This window comes from Lactuca saligna, chromosome 4, assembly GCF_052625555.1.
Source record: "Lactuca saligna cultivar CGN05327 chromosome 4, ASM5262555v1, whole genome shotgun sequence".
NCBI lineage: Eukaryota > Viridiplantae > Streptophyta > Magnoliopsida > Asterales > Asteraceae > Lactuca > Lactuca saligna.
The window spans coordinates 104,689,452-104,714,318 of NC_136420.1; positions in this window are offsets into that span (position 1 = coordinate 104,689,452).

Below are 24,867 nucleotides of genomic sequence, written 5' to 3' on the forward strand. Positions count from 1 at the left end.
CATGGTAATTGGTTTGGTGGTTGCAATCATGGGGTTTAGATACGGCGTGTTGGAGGCACCAACACGATGTGTCTAGCCTCCAACACACCGTGTCTAGACAATAAAAGACGTGTGTTTTGGCTGAGCAAAAAGACGTGTGTTTTGGCTGAGCAACACGACGTGTTTTCCTTCTGGGCACGACATGTTGACCGTTGTGTGTGAAACCTTAATATTCTGGGGTTTATTCCCCTATTTAAGGATTGTTGGGGCTAGGGTTTGTCCAACCTCAGCCTCCATTTGCCCTCTCATGCTCAAGAAGAAACCCTAATCTTTTCCTCTCCCATTTGTGAAGATAATTGGTGTTTTGAAGGAAGAAGGTGAAAGAAGGAAGCAAGGATTCAGCTAACAAGCATCATACTTCAGTGTAGCACTCTCCTGGACCATTGTAAGTGTTTAAGTCTCGATTTTTATCACTCATAGTCATAAAATCTTGAGATATGTCCCCTTTTCTCTTTGTTGTGGGTTGATGAATGGAGGGATCTCATAAAGTTTGCAACTTTATGAATCTCCAGATCAAGGAGACCTTGTAGTGGCTTGGATCTGGTTTCAACCAAAGTTTTGATGCCATGCATGGAAAGGAGGTCATGAATTCCCCTTTTGACATAATATGGGTTCAAGACACGCATTGTGTAACGCTTGGTCCAAGTATAAAACAATTCTAGTTATTTTTCAAGAGTTTGGAATGGAACTCGATGAGTTGGCGAGCTCCAACTCGTCGTGTTGGAACATTTCTAGCCACAGATTTTAAGTGGCCAACTCGACGAGTTTGGGAGCCCTAACTGGATGAGTTGGTGCAGAGGGAGAAAACCCTAAATTTTGGGGGTTGCACCATTTATAAAGGACTTACCTCTTGTGGCTGGACTCCCTACCAGCCTCCCTTGTACAGAGAAACCCTAGATTCATATTCCATCTTGCATCTTGAGTATGGTGAGCTTTAAAGAGTGGTTTTTAGTGATTCTTGAAAGGAGCTTGGAGGTGGGAGGCATCTAGCTTGAAAGAAGGGCTTTAGATCCAGAAACTCTTCTTCAAGGGCAACATCTTTGAGGTATAATGTCGACACCTTGACATGTAGTTATCTAGATCTCCTTACTTGAAGTTGAAGTTTGATTTTTGGGTCTTTGGTGGAGTTGTCCAAGAAGAAGAGGATTCTAAGGGTTGATAGGGTATATCTGACCCCTTCATGACCTCTTGAAGCTTAAAGTTGCAAACTTTATTGATCCCTATGTCCCATTCATGCAATATATCCATTATGAAGTTAGAAGTGAGCCTTAGAGGGTATTTCTAGCATGCATCGACATACAGTTGGAAACTTTATGTGATTTGCCAACCTTAGGACATCAGATCTTTGTTTTGGAATATTTGAGTGAGAGTTTAAGGGCTTAATGGGTCAAGACCCTCTTAAAAGGACCTAGGGTTTGAGTTTGAAGCTTTATGGATGGTCCTTGAGGGTAAACTTGGAAACTTACCCTTCTAGACATCATTTTTGAAAGGGATCTGAGGTTTGGAGTCTTTGGATTCAAAGGAAACGACTTAATGCATTAAGAAGTTGGTTTTCTGGCCAACTCGACAAGTTCATAAGTGAACTCGATGAGTTGGTGGAACATTTCGCGATCCGACCAGTCAACAAGGGAACTCGACGAGTTGATAGCCAAAGTCGACGAGTTGAGTCAACTCAGAATGTTGAGCTTAACTTTGACTTTGACTCATGTTGTCCCTTAGGGTTTGAAGTATTGAGTTGAATCTAAGGAGCTGTTTATGTTTAGGGATTGAGTAGAGTAGATACTCGGAGCCATGGCCTATTCAACTACCGTCAACATTTGAGGTGAGTCTCCTCACCATACCAATGGGTCGAAGGCACCAAAGTAGGCTCATTTAGTTAGTTGTGGTAATTAATGAGAATGTGTCATCGACATGTTTAGTATGTATAGATGTGAATGTGTTAGTATCTTGTTGGATAGTTATATGAAGACCATGGGGGGATCCTATGGCAGGTAGTTAAGACCATGGGGGGAGCCCATGACACATAGGTATAAGACCACGAGGCGAGCCCACGACATCTTGGAATAAGACCATGGAGTGAGTCCATGGCATCCTTATATGTTGCATGCATGGCTCATGTGGTTTATATGGAATATGTGATTATGTGGGATAGGTTATGGGAAACTCACTAAGCATCAGATTACAGTTTGTTGGTTGTTTCAGGGCCTGGCATAATGACGCGACATACACTCACTGATGTTTTATTATAAACACTCTGATATTTTGAATAATTTATTTGATGATTTGGATTTTTGAGAATTGTGATTAGAATTTTATAATTAATGAATATGAGTTTGTAAATTAAATGAAATTTTTTATTGAAAAATTTGGGTTGTTACAAGTTGGTATCAGAGCCTTGGTTTGAGGGATTCGGGCACACTCTCAGGTGTGTCAGAACTCAAACTGAGGGAATGGTAAAATTGTTTTTCAAAAATCAAAAGTTAAAAATCTCTTGAAACCAATTTCTTTGTAAGAAAAAGGGAGAGTGCAATGCGCGTAATCGGCCGAGCTCAAGTAAGTGTTTCCCTAACATGTTAGCCATGTTATAGTTATATTTGAAAATTGATAATTGGATGGATTTTGCTATGTGTATACTTTAAAAGTTGTATACATTTAGGATTGCATAGCCCTAGAATGATGAATTTTACCTTATTACTGTTCCTTGTTTGGATAGTGGTCTAAGGTAGAAGCTTATACCAAGGTCTATGTGATTCATTTATGTATAACTTGCATGAATAGGGTAACCTGTTATGATTAATTTGAGTTCTGGTTGATGGCAATTGAGAAAATCTTAGGGTAGCCTAAGATTTGAGTTATGCAGTATTCTGAGAGTCATGTTATTGTTTTAGGGTGAATTATGGTTTTTAGGTAGAGCCTTGGGGAAGGTACAGGTAGGTGTGGAAGATAGTATTGGGCCCGTACTACTGAAAGCACATGACCAATACCCGAACCAATGGTAGACCTGAAAGCTCTAAAGAGACCAGTAAGGACGAGGGATTCCTTATTCGTATATCCTTATCATTTTGTTTTGTGGTATTTTCAGTCGAGGATGGTGATGATCACTCGAGGTTCAGGATCAGGATCGAGATCTGGGTCGGGCTCCGATGTAGAGCCCATTGATGAGAGGTTGCGCGATCTTATCGTAGCCAAGGTGACACGTGGCATTCTTGATGCTACCCTAGTGATTTTTGGGACCGTCAAGGAGGGTATTATGGAGATTATGGAGGAGCGGCTCAGGTCTTTTCGAGCCGAGATTGCTGCAGGCCAGGTTCGGGACCGAGCTCCCTTGTTTTGGGAGTTCAAGGCGTGTGGGATGCCCAGGTTCTTTGGGGACAGGGACCCCATCACGAGTCAACATTGGGTGGAAGACATGGAGAATGCCCAACGCACGAGTTTTTTCCCTAAGGCGATAAAGGTGGGGTTCACATCTTGTATGTTGAGGGATCGAGCCAGGGATTGGTGGAAGGAGGTTACCTGCGAGGTGGGGTTAGCAGGTGTCGCTGAGATGACTTGGCATGAGTTTGTGAGGAGATTTGATCAGGAGTTTGAACCGTCTATCGAGGTGCAACGATTAGTGAGAGAGTTTCAGGATTTACAGCAGACCACCGAGACTGTGACGGAGATCACCACCAAGTTTCAGGAGTGAGCATTGTTGGTTCCGCAGTACACTGCGGTCGAGGAGATGAAGAAGACCAGATATCATTCCATGCTGAGAGATGACATTCGAGAGTTCGTGAGTTTATCGGGGTGCAAAACTATGAATGATATGGTGGAGAAGGCCCAGGAACGGGAGATTAAGTTAGAGCTCCGCACGAAGCGGAAGTCGGAGCAGGTTCAGGTGGTTGTAGGTCAGGCTAAAAAGCCTAAGACCTATGATTCTTCCAATAGGGGCCAACAGGGTTATAGCCGATGTGCCAAGTGTGGAAAGCCGCACAGTAGAGTTGTCACGCGGCAAGCTTGGGATGTTACACGTGTGGCCAGTCGGGCCATGTGAGCAGGGATCACCCCAAGAACGATTTGATTTGTTTCCACTACAACCAAACCTGTCATAAAAAGGCCGATTGTCCGAGATTGACGTGAGGAGGAGGAGCGGTGGCGACGCCTGCGCCCGCTACAATGAGGATCACTGATGGCCACCCTGTTAAGGTGGAAGCTCCTGCGGTGAAGAGCCACACATTTCAACTGACTACTAAGGGGGCCAGAGTTGTGCCGGATGTCGTGGATGATATGTAATTTACTTCATGTTGTTTATCTTATTTGTTATGTTTATGTATATGTGATATTGTATAGGGACCTTTTTGGTCAATGGTATGTCGGCTCATGTTCTCTTTGATTCCGCAGCTACTCGATCGTTTGTATCTCTTGCGCTCAACAAGAAGTTCTAGGACGCTCTGGGGACTTTGGATTCCCCGCTCATTGTGGAGATTGCGGACGATCGCACCGTGAGTGCTGCAAGGGTACATCGGGACAATGTGTTGAATGTGTTTGGGGAGAGATTTGGTTTCGATTTGGTTCCGGTACCGTTGCAAGGGATGAAGGTGATCATCGGAATGGATTGATTGGGGCTTAATGGGGTCTTGATAGACTGTGAGCACTAGTTAGTGAGGGTTAGAACTCCAAGTGGGGGAGAATTGATTATTTATAGGGAGATAACCTCGCATGGGACAACCCTTTGTTCAGCTGCGAGGGCTAGGAGACTTCTCCAGCAGGGTTGCTCAGGATATTTGGCATATGTTTTTGACACGAGAGTCAAGGCTGCGTCAGATTTGAGTAGCGTTCTGGTTGTGCGAGATTTTTAGGATGTATTTCCTAAGGAGTTGCCTGGGGTGCCTCCGGAGAGGCAAGTGGAGTTTCTTATCGATTTGGTGTCAGGTGCATCCCCGATAGTCAAGGCACCGTACCACCTATCTCTATCTGAGATGCAGGAGTTGTCTTTGCAGCTTCAGGAGCTGTTAGACTGAGGGTTCATTCGTCCGAGCAACTCCCCTTGGGGAGCACCAATATTGTTTGTGCAAAGAAGGATGGGTCACATAGGATGTGTATTGATTATCGGGAGCTGAACAAGCTGACAGTGAAGAACTGTTATCCGCTTCGAAGGATTGATGATTTGTTCGATCAGCTTCAGGGTGCATCTTGGTTTTCCAAGATCAATCTTCGGTCAGGGTATCATCAAATGAGGATCAGGGATGAGGATATACCGAAGACGACTTTCAAAACTCGCTATGGTCATTATAAGTTCGTGGTGATGCCATTCGGGCTCACCAATTCCCCAACAACGTTCATGGACCTCATGAACAAGGTGTGGAAAACGATGTTAGATCAGTCTGTTATCATTTTTATCAATGACATCTTGGTCTACTCTACGACCAAGTAATAGCACGAGCAACATTTGAGGGAAGTATTGGAGACCCTGAGGGCAGAAAGGTTTTATGCCAAGTTCTCAAAGTGTGACTTTTGGATGCGTGAGGTGCAGTTTTTGGGGCACATCATCAACCAAGAGGGTATTTTGGTTCATCCAGCCAAAATTGAGGTAGTGATGTAATGGGAAATTCCGAAGAACACATCTGAGGTCCGTAGCTTCTTGGGTTTAGTGGGGTACTACCAGAGATTTATTCAGGATTTCTCCAAGATCGTCGTACTGTTGACCCGGTTGACCAGGAAGAATGCGACTTTTCAGTGGGGCCCATATCAGCAATTGGCCTTCAATACCCTGAGACAAATATTATGCGAGGCCCCGATTCTAACACTACCCGAGGGTCTGGATGATTTATTAGTGTATTGTGATGCGTCTATTTCAGGATTAGGGGTTGTATTGATGCAGATGGGCATGTGATCGCATATGCCTCGAGGCAAATGAATCCTCATGATGCGAATGACCCCACTCATGACTTGGAATTGGGGGAAGTGGTGTCTGCCCTCAAAATATAGAGGTATTACTTGTACCGAGTTCGATGCACCATCTTCATGTAACACTCTAAATTTTCAAACAAAATTTTTATTTTTAAAACCACATAAAACACAATCTCACATTTTTCAAAACCCAAATGTGTAAGTTGTTCACAACACAAGAAAACAAAATGTTTGGTAATATCCTAAAATCCTCAAAACAACATAAACTCTAGCTGGTGTGTACAATCAAGCCGGTGCCTTCTCGCGATCCTAAGAGGTGCCTGAAACGCATTTCACACAACACTGTAAGCACGAAGCTTAGTGAGTTCCCCAACATACCTCACATAGATAATTAGCCTCTTATGGCTATACTCGATAAGGACCCTCTGGTCATGTGTCTTAGTGAAGACCCTCTGATCTCACAGCTCGGGTTGGACCCTCTAATCCTGTATCTCAGTGAGGACCCTTCGGTCTCACAACTCGGTTTGGACCCTCTGGACCTAACTCAATAAGGCACAGAATAATATACAAAATAAATCACAAAGATAGAATGCATAATATATCACATAACTCAGTATAAGCACATAAGACTCTTCGGTTAATACTCAGATAAGACCCTCTGGTCACACAGTATCACCACTCTGGTAAGTATAGTGAGAAGACTCACCTCGCCTAGTAAAGCAATATATCTCACACTCGAACTGATGGTCTAGACTTCGCCTCTTCATGGCCTCCATAATCCACAACTTTACAAAAACCCTAAAGTCAACAACCAAAGCTGACCCAACTTGTCGAGTGTAACTCATGAACTCGTCGAGTTCCTCAGTGCCTAATAAATCACGAAAACCTGAGTCAACTCGCCGAGTTGCTAGCCAACTCGTCGAGTCCATGAAGAGTCCAGAAGATCGGGAAAAAATCCTAACCACTCATCAAATTGTCCCACCAACTCGTCAAGTTCACTCTGAATCCAAAAACAGGAAAACCCAACTCAACTAGTCGAGTTGGCTTACCAACTCGTTAAGTCCCTTCAGTCCATTCTCTCATTCAAATCTTTTTCCATAATCATTAAGATGGTCATAACACACGATACTAAAGTACTCTCCCATCCTTTCAGATTGGAGAAACTTTTATCTTTCTACCTAATTTGATTCTTCTCATTCGTTCTGCCACACATTGAACATTTTCCAATGTTTCAGAATTATACTTAAACTTGTAAGCATAACCTTATTTACTAAACTTTAGTAAATCATGAAAAATAATCTTATTGATCTTTATGGTGGATCTTGACCAACGCACACCCAGTGTACCCGATCCCCTAGTCTTTCACTTGACTTACATATACATGTGAACAAGGAATTAGTCTTAATTTACCAAAGATGAAAATTCTCATTCATAATACAAGTTGTATGATTCCAAGTTTCTATCCAATTGAAACTTGGGTGATGAGAATCTTTCTTTATTTGGAAAATTTTGGCATTACCACAATTGAAAGAATCAAATTCATATTGCTAACATAGAAACATACAAACATCAATTTCACAAATGACATTGTAAGGAGATAAAATAAAACAAAATTTTATTTATTTATAAAATGCGGAAAAAAAACTTTTCCTTACAATTCAATTACAAATGAAAACTATGTTATCACGTATTTCCTAGCAATCTATCATAACTCCTAAGAAGCAACTCAAAAATCCGATCTTCGAACCATGCGATTGAAATCCATCTTCGCGATCAGATTCAACATACTCTTCCTTGAAGCTTCTTTCCCCTTGCATGATCCTACAAAACGTTAATATGCAGCCTTGTCACATCATGTATTAAGAATCATCTATTAGGAACTTAACAGAGTTAGATAGTGGACTTACCTAAAGCATAGTCAAACTTTTTGATTCTACCTTCTCTTAGATCTTTCAGGTAGTCAAGGCAGCTTCGTAACAAGTGCCCCTTCTCTTGGCAATAGAAACATATAGACTCTTTAGGAATGATACACGAGACTATCTCAGACTTAGCCTTTCTCTTTGCCTTTTGGTCAACCGGGTTGACTATGGCCGATCCTTTTCCATTGGGAAGAGAAAGCTTTTCTGGACTTCCAATGTTACCATTATCAATGTCCATGGAAGTTTGAGAAGTAGATCTTCCAATCAAATTTGTTTTTCCAGTGCACCAAATCATTGTTGATTCAGCAGCAACAAGCAAATAGGTAAGATCAATAAGGGTCATGTCGTGGTTTGTCACATAGTAGTCCTTAATGAACTCACTATATGAGTCAGGAAGTGATTGAAGAACCCAGTCAACGGCCAAATTCCTCGACACAACGACACCCAATGCTTTCAGCCTGTCAATATGCGACTTCATCTCCAAGACATGAGTACACGCAGGCCTTCCATCTTGATGTTTCATTGCAAGTAGGGCTTGAGTGACCTTGAATTTTTCAAGTCTTTGAGCTTGTGGGTTACGGAGAATTATTGGAAAAGGTGGAGGAAATGAAGTATGACTTCCACGATCTAACCGTGATACATCATATTTAAGAGGAAAGCTTGTTCCAAAGGATTTGGGAAGACCACAGTTGTCTGACCTAGACATCTACAATGGGGGAATTCAAGTTAGTTGATTTAGTCCTTAATATAACACCCGAATGAAATATTAAGGTTAGGACCCAACACAATATTATATAATTTGGAAGAGGGATGTCGTAATCCAAACTGCAAAATATTTAAAGGTAGGTAAATGGCGATTTACCAATTTCCACCACAAAAAACGAAAAAGAATTTTAGGTTTTAAGTGAATTGAAACTCCTAAATCCTTTGAGATGCATTGAACAATTCAATGACATGTTTAAATCTCGAGTGTGCCCTTCAAGTTTGTGACTAGGATGCCGAGGATCACAAAGAAGGTGTGAATAACCATGCAAATTAGCTTGGTACACCCAATGTTACAACCACCTAATCAATATGTCGGTTAACCACACACGCTTCATTGATCTATGATTAAGATCCAGCTACCCTTTTCCACACATTGTCAGTCCAGATTAGTGTGCTGGTTAACCACACATGCTCCACTAACGACTTATCAAGTTGCAAAGTGCAATTTCATGGGTTAGCACCATGTTCACATTTTCCTAAGTAACTAAGATTTGGGATTTTTAAGTGTTTAGTTACTTTATATTTATCATTATACTTTTAGTGAAGGGAGAATTAGAGTCATATTCTACCTATTCGGCTAACGACCCTCCACTAGTCAAGGAAGCGGTGGGTGAGAGTAGACACCCATTAAACTGCCATTTTATAGGCAGTAACCTTCTACCCCCTTATAGATCGGCTTCATGAATGAGACCTACTAACGGTAAGACTGACTTTACTCTTATACACACACACACACACACACACACACACATATATATATATATATATATATATATATATATATATATATATATATATATATATATATATATAACCTATAATATTATAATAGTATAAAGATTGAATTTTAAATTTTTAAAATTCTAGGGTTTGGAACTAAATGTTTCAAAAGTTAGACTTTTACATTTACAAATTCCAAAACTCGAGGGAAAGTTTTGAACTTTCAAAACTTTTGGAATCCATAACTTATGAGTTTCATAAAGATTTTATGAAAAGTCTCTTGACATTCCATAACTTGAGGACAAGTAATGGAGTTCATAAAAAACCATTTATGAGAAAAAGACTCTTCAAGTTCATAACCTATCACTTTAATGATTTCTTTAAAAGAAAATTTTCATTTTCCATAACTTGAGGACAAGTTATGAAATTCATCAAAATCATTTAGATCAAAAATTCTAACAATAAAATCAAACAATTTGTCTATGATCTAAATTAAACTCATAAGAATAAAACAATCCAAATCAAACAAATTTCATGTAATTAGCCTAACCATATAAACTAATACAAAACATGAAACTTTGACAATTATCTTATAAATTGGATAAGCATGATCATTAACACATCAAAAACAAGTTTATAAGTTCAAAACAGCTTAGGGTAATGATCCTAGTCCAATTCTAGCCAAAAACATCGAAAAAATGCATTCTGGAGCACTAACGCGTCGAGTGCAGGAGCTGACTCGACAAGTTGGATGAGTTTGTGCTTGGACTCAGTGAGTCCCCCAGTGGACTCGATGAGTCTACTGTCCAGAAAGCTGAAATTTGACATTTAAAGCATTTCCAAGCAAGTAGCATCAAGTATAATTGAAAACAAGACTAGGCTCTAATACCACTGTTGGGTTTTGAGCATTCTAACACTCCTAAGGTGTGCATGCAACCCTAAATACCTTGGATCTATGTTTTCTCTATTATACATTCAAACTTGAACTTTCCAAGGTATTACCCTAACTAGCATACTAAACTTTGATACTTGGGTAATAAAACAAGTTAGATGCCATACCTTTTCTTGTAGTTGGAAGGCTTGGACCTTTAAGAACTTAGTACCCCCAAGTGTTGCACCTCAAATGGAATAACACAACACCACCAACAATGGAGGAACTTGAGAGGAGGTCACTTGCACTCATAAAATCGGCTAGCCCTCTTGTGTTTCCACTAGTGCCAATTTCATGAGCTAGAGGGGTTCTTATATAGTATGGAAAACTAGGATTACACCATGTAAACCCTAATAACTTTCCATATCCCTCATGCTCCATGGGTTAAAACCTCCATGGAGTATGCATGGGTTACCACATGGGTTTAGCCCAACATGAAGAACTATGGATCATAAGCCCACTTTATAAGAATGAATGATTTACCAAATCAACCCCTTATATTTAATTAGTCTCTTTTGATCACAAAATTATTTCCAAATTAATTCTTGATCAATACTAATTAAATAATATGATTTCATACTAATATATTAGAACTTATAATATATTAATAAAACATAAATAACCTCTCCTCAATTATTCGTCCTTCAGATTGTTCCGGTACCATGCAACCCAAATGAACCATGCTACTCTCGGGTCAAGTACATACCAATTATAGTTATGGGCTTAGACACTAATTTGGACCATAACCTAGACCAACTTCCTTCTAACTTTCCTAAGCCTACTAATGGCCCAATTTTCTAAATTGGGCCCAACTCCTCAAATGGGCCTTCCCTTAAGCCTAAACATGTCCTTGGTCCATTATCTGATTTCTGATTGCCCATTGCGGCCCAATAACTGCTAAGCCCAAATATTGGCCCAAACCGAGGCCCAAATGTCGCAAAGCCTAAAATATGAGAGTACTCTGAGCGTACTCCTCTGTACGCTACGCGTACAACTTGCATGGCTTATACGTTGCACATACCGGCATGTACGCCCAACGTACTACTCTGTTTAGCCATCTTCTTCAAAACTGCTTACTCCCTTAAGACACTAAGTCCAAATTACAGATCTGAGTCCAATAACACGTCTTAACTCATAAAGTCAATTACTTGGTGGCTTATAACCCACCAAGTGATCCCAAACTTGGAATATACCAACTAACTTTCATGGAAATGACCCCAAACTCATGCATGGTCATAAAAGGGCCTTAAAGATCGAGACTTTATTGCTTATGAGACATGAATATCACTGAGGGTGGCACCGCTTGGCCTATAAACGAACTTAATTCATAAAGGTCCATTATTGGAACTAAAAATATCCCAAAATAACACTACACTATACCTAAACATTCAAAAGAAAGTTAAAAGCTTTATACCTCCAATAAGTCCCATATGTTGATGTTATCTTGGATCTATGAGCTCAAGATACTCAAGTTCCTCTTGACTATCTTCTCCTTCCTTCTTTCAAGCTTTTAAGCTCCAAAACAAGCTTCACAAGGCGAAACACACACATTAATAAGAAAGGGATGCTATTTAGGGTTTCTAAGGATGAGGGGATGGTAAGGAGGCTAGGGTTTGAGTCATAATGTGATATTTATATGGATTAAACCCTAAAAATTAGGATTTGGAATCTGCTCACGTACACTGTGTGTACTCCTTGGTACGTTGTGCGTACGTGCATGCGTCTCCTGTATACAATGTTACTCTATGCCCCACGTACACCAAGGCTACGCCCAGTGTATGTCTTCTAGGCAACCCAACACTTCAGCCCACTCACTAATGGTCCACTCAATTAATCCTTTTACTTAACACTTAGCCCAAAAATTAATTAAAGAAATATTAAATAATTATTACCTCAAGTGACGGTTATTATACACGATGTGAAATAGGATGTGTCACGACGTGATAGTGCCCAGAGTCGCAATTGTTTTGTCGTTTAATTCTTATGACATGACCAAGGAATGGTCACAATGTGATGTTGACATTGAATGCTAACTTTTTGACTAGTTTGACTTTTGGTCAAACTTGGGTAGAATTGAGTATTTAACTAAGAATTAGTCTCGGTTGGAATTTAGGAAGTCTGGATTGGTTTTTCTGATGCTAAGGTAGTTGTTGGGCTTCTGTCGAGTGGTTCATGTGAGTTTTCCTCACTCTACTCGTGGGTTGAAGGCACCAATGTCGGTGTAACACCCAGAATCCGGAAGACCTAGAAAGGAAAGGAAAACCCTAAGTCAAAAGGGTCAACTCGTTGAGTCCATGGGTGAACTCGACGACTTGGAGCGGGTTCCGCGTCAAGATTTAAGTGACCGACTCGGCGGGTTGGAGGGACTGACTTGGCGAGTTAGGTCTGGTTTGGGAAACCCTAATTTCCGGACTTGGTACCCTATTTAAGCATCATTTCAGGCCTCCACCCCAACATCCATCACTCCCTTTACTTACTCTCGAAACCCTAAGCCTCCTTGGCTGTTACTCATTTAGATCCCCTTTCCTAGTGAGATTTTGTCACTTTTGGGCCATTTCCAAGGCCAATCCGAGTATTGTGCCTTTGAGGATGAAGAAGACTTCAGATCTGAGTACTTTTGAGTTCTAGAAGCTTAGAGTTGTTATCTTTTTCCATCCATGGCTCCATTCTATGTCATAGACCACCATTTTTGCTTGGATTTGGTGTTTTTGCTTGGATTTGGTGTTTTAGCCATAAGAACTTTCCTATGTGTGCATGCAAAACCCTATTGCTCGGATCTAGGCTTTCTAATTAAACATGCTATGAATCCAAGACTTCTAATAGCTAATTAGGTTAAATAACAATGATGAAACAGATCTAGAATCATACCTTTGAGTTCCTTGTTGATCTTGTTTGTCTTGGAGCTTCTAGAGTCACAAATGCCACTCCTCTAATGGCTTACAAACACCAATAGCAAGCAAGATGATTTAGGAGAGAGGAGAGGGGAGGAATTCGGCCAGAGGTTCCTTACTTTAGGTTGTGTGTCGAATTCCCTCACCCCTAGGGTCTATTTATACTTGTAGACTCCTTAAGGGTTACAACCTAAACCCTAATTGGATAATCTTCTCTTAAGGCTATCCAAATCCATTCCATAGATAACCCTATGGACGATTTTGGCTTATCCAAGCCCTAGAAATCGTCCATCCTATCTAGGATAAGGATTTACAGTCTAAAGTGTAACTATCAAACAATTGACAGTTTATACCCTCTTATTTAATTAATCTCTTTAAGTCACCAAATTAATACCAATTAATTTATGACTTATATTAATCAAATAGCCATATATTATTCCTTATAATATTTACTCTCTCTTAACAAATCATCCTTCAAGTTGCTATGGTGAAGGCAACCCAAAAGGACCATGCACAACCGGATATAGTTATAGCCTTAGACACTATTCCAACAGTCTCCCACTTGGATAAGTCTAGTAACTATACAAGTACAATTCGGTTTGCAATCGTAGCTCTCAAAGACGCTGTCAACTCTGATCTAATCAATCTTGTCCTTTAGATAAGGGATCGTACAGTCCTCTGTTAGATATCATGCTGACAATCCTATGGAAATGGTTAGTCATGCATTTAAATTTCTCGATCTCCGATTTATTCGACATAGAACTTAATCAAACACATCAATTTAGTTCTGACCGGGCCCGGCACATAAGTCAAATCAAATCATCGAGTGGCCAAGATATCTCTTCTACCCTCTTAGGATAAAATTTACAGATAAACTTCGACTTATATGCATTTACTTATTCATTAACCGACAATACACAACAATGCGTTTTATAACATCAAGTTACTGATGCGTTTTCGCATTATCAATGCACAATCAATTAACAAATAATAAACCATATATCTAGGTTTTAAGACTATATGATATTATCGTCTTGCGATCACCTTTTATATCATATTCCATAAGGTGATTCCAGCAAGCGCGGGTTTATTCCGATGCTCAAAACCAGTTCATAAGCACTCATGAACGTTGCAGCAACCCTTGCTATGTCTAACACCATTTAGACATTCTACACACTAATTCATGACAATCTTCATTCATATCTACTCCCAACATATGAACGATTGTGGACCATTTGAATAATTACTATTATTCTTAATAACCTTAATTATTTTGGAAGTCAAAACATGCAAAGTGAAACAATAGTTAAACAATCAACATATGACAATAACTTTACTTATAAATAATACTCCTTTATTTAATCATCAAATGTTAATTACATTTATCTATTATACGTTTCTAATACTATCTAATCTATACTAATATCATCCTTCAACCCAATACTCTTAGCATGCTGCAAGTGCTTAACCCTACTCAGTCCCTTCGTAAGCGGATCTGCTGGGTTATCTTCTGATGATATCCTCTTCAATACGAGTTGTCCTTCTTCTACACGATGTCTAATGAAATGATATTTTCTGTCGATATGTCGAGATCTACCATGATCCCTCGGTTCCTTGGTCAAGGCAACCGCACCTTCGTTATCACAGAAAATCTCCATGGGCTCCTTTATGGCCGTTACAACTCCAAGATCACCAATGAAGTTCTTTAGCCATATTGCCTCCTTCGACGCTTCGCTCGCTGCGATGTACTCTGATTCGCACGTTGAATCAGCTATGGTTTCTTGCTTGGAACTCTTCCAAGTCACTGCTCCTCCATTTAGGGTAAAGACCCAGCCCGACTGCGAACGGTAGTTGTCCCTGTCGGTCTGAAAGCTGGCGTCACTATACCCTCGCACCTTCAAGTCATCACTCCCTCCAAGGACTAAGAACCATTCTTTCGTCCTCCGAAGGTACTTAAGGATATTCTTCACCGCAATCCAATGTGCTTTGCCAGGGTTCCCTTGATATCTGCTAACCATGCTCAAAGCGAAGGCTACATCAGGGCGAGTACAAGTCATAGCGTACATGATTGAGCCAACTGCGGAAGCGTATGGTACTCGGCTCATTTCTGCTATCTCGGCTTCGGTACTCGGACTTTGAGTCTTACTCAACTTGGCATTTCCTTGTATCGGTAGTTCTCCCTTCTTTGAGTTTTCCATACTAAAACGTTTTAGTACCTTCTCTAAGTAAGTATTCTGACTAAGTCCAATTAGTCTCTTACTTCCTTCTCTTAGTATCCTTATTCCCAAAATGTAAGAAGCCTCTCCGAGGTCCTTCATAGCGAAACACTTCCCGAGCCAGGACTTAACCTCCTGCAGAGTCGGGATGTCGTTTCCTATGAGTAATATGTCATCGACATATAGAACGAGGAAGCTTACTATACTCCCACTGGCTTTGACATATACACAAGATTCGTCTTCGCTTCGTACAAATCCAAATTCTTTGACTTTCTCATTGAAGCAAAGATTCCATCTGCGAGATGCTTGCTTAAGTCCATAAATGGACTTCTCAAGCTTACACACTCTATTCGGATGCTTCGGATCCACAAACCCCTCTGGCTGAGCCATGTAAACATCCTCAGCCAACTTTCCGTTAAGGAAAGCGGTCTTGACATCCATTTGCTAAATCTCATAATCATGAAATACGAAAATTGCTAGCATCACTCTAATAGATTTAATCTTCGCAACTGGTGAGAAGGTCTCATCATAGTCAACTCCGGGAGTTTGAGTAAAGCCCTTTGCGACCAATCGCGCTTTATATGTGTGTACATTCCCATCCACGTCGGTCTTCTTCTTGAAGATCCACTTGCACCCTACGGTCTTACGTTCGGGCACATAATCAACCAAATTCCAAACTTGGTTATCGTACATGGATTGGATCTCGCTATCCATCGCCTCTTTCTATTTCGCAGACTCCGGGCCTGCCATGGCTTCCTTATAGCTATTAGGTTCATCAAGATTTACTAGTGTACCAATACTAATATACGTGTCCCCTTCGGTAGTAATATGAAAACCATAAAACTGGGGATGAACACTAACTCTATCTGAACGTCTAAGAGGTAAGGATTCGTCAATCGGTTCAACCGGAGTTTCCTCCTCGGGTTGAATGCCAGCGGTAGAGGTTCCTTCATCTATCGACTCTTGAATCTCTTCAAGTTCGATTTGCCTCCCACTGTCTCCTTGGCTTATGAGTTCTCGCTCTCGGAAAACTCCTCTCCTCGCAACAAAAACAACATTGTCTTTCGGTCTATAGAAGAGATATCCAAAGGATGTTTGCGGGTAGCCGATGAAAATACATCGCTCACTTCGAGGTTCAAGCTTGTCGTGAGTATCTCGTCTTACGAAAGCCTCGCAACCCTAAACCTTGATATGTGCCAACGAGGGAGCTTTCCCTATCCACATCTCGTGAGGTGTTTTGGCAACCTTCTTAGTAGGGACTCGGTTAAGGATATGGGCGGCAGTCTCTAAGGCATACCCCCAAAAGAAGATAGGTAATGAAGCACGACTCATCATAGAGCGAACCATATCCAATAAGGTTCGATTACGCCTTTCTGCCACACCATTCAACTGCGGTGTCCTAGGAGGCGTCAATTGCGAAACTATTCCACACTCCTTGAGATAATCGTGGAATTCAAGACTTAGGTACTCTCCTCCTCGATCGGATCGAAGCATCTTGATTTTCCTGCCCAATTGATTCTCCACTTCATCCTTGAACTCTTTGAACTTTTCAAAAGTTTCTGACTTTTGCTTGATTAAGTAGATATACCCATATCTACTATAGTCATCGGTAAAAGTCACATAGAAGCGGTTCCCATCCTTCGTGGTTGATCTAAAGGGTCCACATACATCGATATGTATTAGGTCCAATAGCCCCTCACCCCTTTCACAAGTACTCGTGAAGGGTGACTTAGTCATCTTTCCAAGTAAACAAGACTCGCATGTGTCATCTTCCCTAAGGTCGAATGACTCCAACACTCCATCCTTTTGGAGTTGGGCTATGCGTTTCTTGTTGACATGTCCAAGACGGCAATGCCACAAGGATGCTTTGTCCATACTAGTGGAAGAATCAATATTCAAAACATCATTTCCTAAGTTATCAACAATCATAACAGTTTCATATATTCCATTACATGGTATAGCTTCAAAGTAAAAGACACCATTTAGATAAGCCAAAATAGAACCATTCTCATTATTAAAAGAAAATCTAAATCCTTGTCTATATAAACCATGAAATGAAATGATGTTTCTAGCCATTTCTGGCGAATAGCAACAATTGTTCAAATCTAAAACTAAACTATTCCTAAGCACTAAAGAATACACTCCAATCTTGGTCACAGGCGACGATCTTCTGTTCCCCATGATTAGATTGATCCTTCCTTGCTCCACATCCCTACTTCTTTTTAGTCCCTGCACATTAGAACAAATGTGATAACCGCAACCGGTATCAAGAACCCAAGAAATAGCATGATTAGAATCGTTAGATTTGATTGTGTATATACCTGCGAAGATGGCTTGATCTTTCCTTCCTTGATGGCTTGCAGGTAATCCGGGCAGCTTCTCTTCCAATGTCCTATCTTGTGGCAGTGGTGGCACTCTGCCTCCCTTGGGTTGGAACAGGGCTTAGAGGGATCAACTTTGGTCCCATTATAAGAGGAACCATCTCGGGCTTTCACCTTTCGATAGTTATTCGATGAAGCTTTCCTCTTCTTTCCCTTCCCTTGACCAATAGCCAAGACAGGAGCAGCGGATGGATTGGGAGTTGGTGCAACAGACTTGTCCTTGAAGTTGCTCTCAGCAACCCTCAAGAGACCTTGGAGTTTGCTTAGGGTGACCTCCTCTTTGTTCATGTGGTAGGTCATCCTAAATTGGTTGTACATCGGAGGCAAAGAGTGAAGCACCATGTCGATCGCCAAGTCTTCGCCGAAGTCAACATTTAACTTGCGAAGGCGATCGACATACCTTTGCATCTTTTGCAGGTGCACGGTAAGAGATTCTCCATGACCCATCTTAGCGGAGATCATGCTAGTGAAAATCTCATAACGCTCTTGTCTCGCGTTTTGGTGGTACCTCTCCAACAAGTCTTGATGCATCTCGTATGGATACATGTCCTCGTAGGACTTTTGGAATTCGGAGTTCATGGTGGCGATCATGATGCAATGTACTTTCGTTGCATCTCACTCATGAGTTTCAAAGGCGGTGATTTCGGCGGGAGTAGCAACTTCGGGGTTGATTTTCTCGAGCTTCTCATCGAGGATATACTCTTTATCCTCATAGTGAGCAATGGTGCGAATGTATCTTATCCATTCGCTAAAGTTCGTTCCATCGAAGGTGACCTTTTGGCAAAGGCTCATCAACATGAAAGAACTAGCAGCAGCGTTGTTTGCGTTTGACATCTATAGAAAGGACAAAGATAGATTAGAACAAGAATCCCTAATTATCACCCAATAAGAAAAATTAGGGCTAGGATCCAACAATAACATTTACATACTAGAAAAGGGATGCCGTAATCTAATATGCAAATAAATTGAAGGTAAGTGAATGACGATTCACTAATTCTCCATTACAAAACTTAAACTATTAGTCCTAAGTGTTTTTGAGAATTCCTAGGTTCGGATGAGATTCATTGAACTATTCAATGGTATGTTTAAATCTCGATATGCCCCTCTTGTTTGTGACTGGGATGCCGAGGATCACAAAGCGGGTGTGAATTACCATGCAAATTCACATGGTGCCTTCATTGTAACGATCACCTATTCGATGTGCCGGTAAACCACACACGCTCCATCGAACTATGATAAACAATGAATCACCCTTTGCCACCTTCGCTTAGAACCAATTAGTGTGCCGGTAAACCACACACGCTCCACTAACTTCTTAGCAAGGTGCAAAGTGTAATTTCATGGGATTGCATCAATTCACTTTTCCTAAAGTAACTAAGATTGGGAAATTTTTTAAAACGTGTAGTTACTTTGTGTTTCTTATTATACTTTTAATGAGAGGATGAGGTTGCCCTATCCTACCCGTTCGGCTAACGACCCTCCACCAATCAAGCAAGCGGTGGGTGTGAGTGTACACCCATTAAGCGCCATTTTATAGGCCGCAACCTTATACCCACCTTATAGATCGGCTTCGTGAATGAGGCCTACTAGCGGTAAGACTAGCATTTAGTTATACATATATATATATATATATATATATATATATATATATATATATATATATATATATATTATTCTAGTAATATCATATAAGTATAGGGTTGTATTTTAAAACCTTTTAAAATCTAGGGTTTGAAATTTAAATTGTCTAAATTAAAACTTTTAATCACAAATATAAATTTCAAAACTTTAGGGTAGGTTTAAAACATTTAAAACATGGAGGATCAAATAACAAATAATTCCAATTAACAATTAATATCCTAATTATCTTTATTTGATTTATCTAAGATTTCTTTCAAGATAATTATCAAAATAATTAATCATTATCATATAAGGAAATTAAATATTTTATTAGATGATAAATATCTTTAATTAGATCAAGATAATAGTCATATTTATCAAAAAATCGGATTTAGATTGATCTAATATGATTAAGGTAAGTTTCCATAAGATAATTATGAAAAAATCCCGAATCTGGCCATTCCTGACGCCTGGACTCGCCGAGTACACAAGGGGACTCGCTGAGTCAGGCCTACTCGCCGAGTCCACCTTGGAACTCGCCGAGTGAGTGACTCAAAAAACCCAAAAATCGAATTTTGCAGGTTTGTTTCAGTTAATCAAGCAACAATTTAAAGAAAACCAAGCTAGGCTCTGATACCACTGATGCGTTTTAGCCATAAGAACTTTCCTATGTGCGCATGCAAAACCCTATTGCTCGGATCTAGGCTTTCTAATTAAACATGCTATGAATCCAAGACTTCTAATAGCTAATTAGGTTAAATAACAATGATGAAACAGATCTAGAATCATACCTTTGAGTTCCTTGTTGATCTTGTTTGTCTTGGAGCTTCTAGAGTCACAAATGTCACTCCTCTAATGGCTTACAAACACCAATAGCAAGCAAGATGATTTAGGAGAGAGAAGAGGGGAGGAATTCGGCCAGAGGTTCCTTACTTTAGGTTGTGTGTCGAATTCCCTCACCCCTAGGGTCTATTTATACTTGTAGACTCCTTAAGGGTTACAACCTAAACCCTAATTGGATAATCTTCTCTTAAGGCTATCCAAATCCATTCCATAGATAACCCTATGGACGATTTTGGCTTATCCAAGCCCTAGAAATCGTCCATCCTATCTAGGATAAGGATTTACAGTCTAAAGTGTAACTATCAAACAATTGACAGTTTATACCCTCTTATTTAATTAATCTCTTTAAGTCACCAAATTAATACCAATTAATTTATGACTTATATTAATCAAATAGCCATATATTATTCCTTATAATATTTACTCTCTCTTAACAAATCATCCTTCAAGTTGCTATGGTGAAGGCAACCCAAAAGGACCATGCACAACCGGATATAGTTATAGCCTTAGACACTATTCCAACAGATCGCATGGTGCACACCATTGATTAGTCAGCCTAGGATGTTTTACTCTGATAATGGAAATATGTTTTGGAATTAACACTCTGAATTACGTTAGGATTTATTTATGGTTTGACAATTATGTTTTAAGTAATGTTTTAAAAAGAAATTTTTAGACCGTATTTTTGGGACGTTACAAGTTGGTATCAGAGCCTTGGTTTGAGGGATTTGGACATACTTTCAGGTGTGTTTGGACTCAAACTGAGGAATTGGTTTATAAATTTTTCCAAAAGAAAATCAATTTTTGTAAATATGAATTGTTTTGAGAAAAGAAAAGAGTTTTAGAAAAAGAAAAAGGAATTTTAAAAAGAAAAGAACCTTAAAAGGAGAAAAGGGTGTGGTGCATGCAATCATCTAAGCTCAAGTAAGTTCTTCCAAATTACCCATACAAGTTATGTTATGATTTTCAGTTAGTAGAACAGCATGCTAGATTAGGACTAAGGATCTAGGGATGATGCCTTATGTGCATGTTATATGTGCTTTTGGGCTACATGATAGTATTGGTTAGACAGTAGTAGGATAGCTTGTTTAGGTTATGCCTGAGTATATGAGCTTATGTCGCATGCTAGTACAGATTCTTGATATGTGAATATGGTTGTTAGATTATGTTGTGATTAGATTTTTCTTTGTCTGAATGTTGCTTGCTCTGTGCTTTGTGGGACTCTGAGTGATGGGAGTTAGCTGTTAGGTGAATACGTTAAGTCACATGTAATCAGGGTTGAATAATCTTAGAGTATTGGATTTGACCCTGTTGCGCAACTCTTGTCTGAGTCTAACCATTATAGGGATGAGTCCCTTACTCAATGGATTATTCAAGCCTCGTTATATGTGATGGTATTCAGGTGATAGCTAATTGGTATTACAAAAAGACCTTCAGCAGCTGAGGACTGGTTTGGGTCAGAGGTTCCCCTAGGGTAAGCCTAGGATGAGTTAGTGTTGGGAGTAGTAGTAGTAGTAAAAGGGACCTAGTGGAGTTGAAGCATTTCTTGAGGAAAGTGCGGATAGATGTGGAAGGTAGTATGGGCCCGTACTACTGAAAGCAGAGGATCCGTACTCTATTCGGGAAAGGCCGAGATGAGACCGGGAAACTTGTAGTGTGTGTGTATGTTCCCTTAGTAGTGATGAGTATTCTGATAGTTATTGTGATATGTTTTCAGCATGGTGACACTGCGTGAGAGACCAGTGGGCGGATTAGGCGGCGAGGAGGGATCAGGCTCGGGATTAGGAACCAAGCAGCTCGAGGAGCAAATGAGGGAGTTTGTTTCGGCTGAGATCACGCACAGTATTCTAGACCAGACTCATGTGATCTTTGGTACGGTCAAGGAAGGTATTTTAGAGCTTTTGGATGAGAAGCTGGGAGCTTTTCGCACTGAGATGATGGCTTTGGTTGGGGCGCGTACCTTGACATTTCGAGAGTTCAGAGCTTGTGGAGAACAAGATTATCATGGGGCTAGGGATCCCATTACTAGCAGCAGGTGGTGGGCTGATGTTGCCAACACTTTTCATTCAAGCCAGTGTCCTGAGGGGGGACCAGGTCAGACTCGCCTCCTGTCTTCTGAAGAACAGAGTACGAGATTAGTGGGAGGAGGTTGGTCATGCCATGGGTGATGATGTCGCATTGGATGCGATGGCATGGAGTGATTTCTTAGCTAGGTTCAGGGATGAGTTTACACCGGTCATTGAGGTGCAACAGTTGGCACGAGAGTTCCAGGACCTCCAACAGACGACAGAGACTGTGGCGGAGATCACCGCCAAGTTCAGAGAGAGGGCCCTTCTTGTCCCACAGTATGTGGCAGATGAGGAAATGAAGAAGGCTCAATATCATGAGATGTTGAGGAGTGACATCAGGCAGTTTGTGAGCAGTTCCAACTGTAAGACACTGGAGGATATGATTGCTCGTACCAGGGAGAGAGAGAGATTGATTTGGAGATGGAGAGGAAGAGGAAGCCAGATGAGGTTCAGGTAGCCACAGGTTCCGACAAGAGGCCCAAGGGGCCAAATGGGATATCGAGGGGTGTTCGAGGCCGCAGTCGTTGTGGCAGGATGCATGAGGGTGCGTGAAAGAATGGTAGTGGTGGTGATTCTGGCTGCTTCAAGTGCGGCCGAAGTGGTCATTTCAGCAAGGATTGTACTGCTACCACCACCCAAGGATCAGACCTGATTTGTTTCCATTACAGTCAGAGGGGCCACAAGAAGGCTCAGTGTCCGAGTTTGTTTCCAGCAGGACAGGTGATGGCACCTACCCCTGCAACTTTGAGGATCACTGATGGCCGTCAGGGCCAAGCTGAGGCGACGACGGGGAAGATCAGGGCTTTTTCAGCTATCTACAGTGGAGCCGTGAGCAACATATGATGTGGTAGGTACGTATCTTTTTCTCTCCTGATTAATTTTTATTCATGATTATATTGTTATGGTACTGCATTTTGATGAGTATTTGTATATGAATTATTCCTATTTGTGTTCGGATTAAATGCCATCTCTATGCCCTGGAAAGTTAGAGTAGTAGTTCGAAGGTATCCCTTTAGAGCAGGTTATCAGGATGCAGTCATTGTAGCAAGTGTGTGATTGGGATTCTGGAAGTATTCTATTAATCTTCAAAGGTGGATCAAAATTGATACTATGGAGTTGTGGATCATTAGCAACAGTGAGTATTGGGTTATCAGCTGGTTAGTTATTGGATGGTTGGGAGGGCTGGAAATCCTATCCATGTAATAAACTGTAAGGATCAAGTTGAATCAAAGTGGGGGAGATTTCTCCTAGAGATTCAGGAGCAAAAGGGAGCGTGGATTCAGGATGAGTTTGCATTCTCATTAGGAAGGCAAACGACTCAAGTGGTTGTGTGAGTTGGGAGTTTGGGAAACTTCTCAGCATGGAGTTCGCATTTTCACAATTGCAGATGTCTGGTTTGGGAAAGAATAGGTGGGAGGATTGTCAGTAGGGTTCGAGCGGGTCAGGGCGTAGATAGTGAAAGCGATCGGCATGGGATGCCTTCAGATTGGCAGTCGGTAGTAGAGGTATCCTGGAGAGTATAGTGAGACTATGGGTTTGTCGCAACATTTGTTAGTACCTAAGTTAGAGGAGTGTGGGCAAGGGCTCGTATCTCCTAAGTCAGAGGAGTGAGGATGAGGGCCCGTATCTCCAAGTTAGCGGAATTCGGGTGAGTCCCGTATTTCCTAGTTAGCATGATAGGAATCAGGAAAGGATAGTTTATAGAAAATTAGTAGGGAGTTGGTTTGCATGGCCCTAAAGAGGTGAGACCTTGGGAGGGGCCGCTCCAAGGTATAGGAGGGTGAGACCCGTGGGTGAGGCCCGTATGTGAGTAGTAGTGCATGTGGGACTTGGTAGAGACCTTGCAGTCAAGATAGGGGATCGAGTATCCTAGAATTTGTAGAGCCAAGGTGGCAAGGTAATTAGAATAGTAGTAGATAGCGGAAGTTTCCTTCAGGAGTCGTTGGGAGCGACGAAGCGATTGAGATTAGGTTCAGTAACCGGTGGGAGTCCGGTGACCCAAATGATTGTACATTGGTTGGGACAGGGGTGGTCTCAGTTCATCCGGAAGGTGGATAAGAGACAGCAATATTTTCAGTCGGGGGCAATATTGATAAGAGATTTTTGTATGGGGTAGTTAGTTGATCGGTTAGGTAAGAGCCGTGTTTTTAGGATTGATGATAATTAGAGTGTTCTCGGGGTTCTTATCTTCATGGATTATTTTGTGGAAGAAATGGGCCGAAGGCCAATGGATATGGTCGGTAGGATATGCGTTCTTCGGATAAGAGTGTCGAGAACAGATTTCATGGCAGCTCGTCGTAGCAGACTTCGAGGACGAAGTCTAGTTTAAGTAGGGGAGAGTTGTAACACCCGGAATCCGGACGACCAAGAAAGGAAAGGAAAACCCTAAGTCAAAAGGGTCAACTCGTCGAGTCCATGTGTGAACTTGACGAGTCGGATTGGGTTCCGCGTCGAGATTTAAGTGACCGACTCAGCGAGTCGGAGGGACTGACTCGGCGAGTTAGGTCTGGGTTGGGAAACCCTAATTTCCGGACTTGGTGCCCTATTTATGCATCATTTCAGGCCTCCACCCCAGCCTCCATCA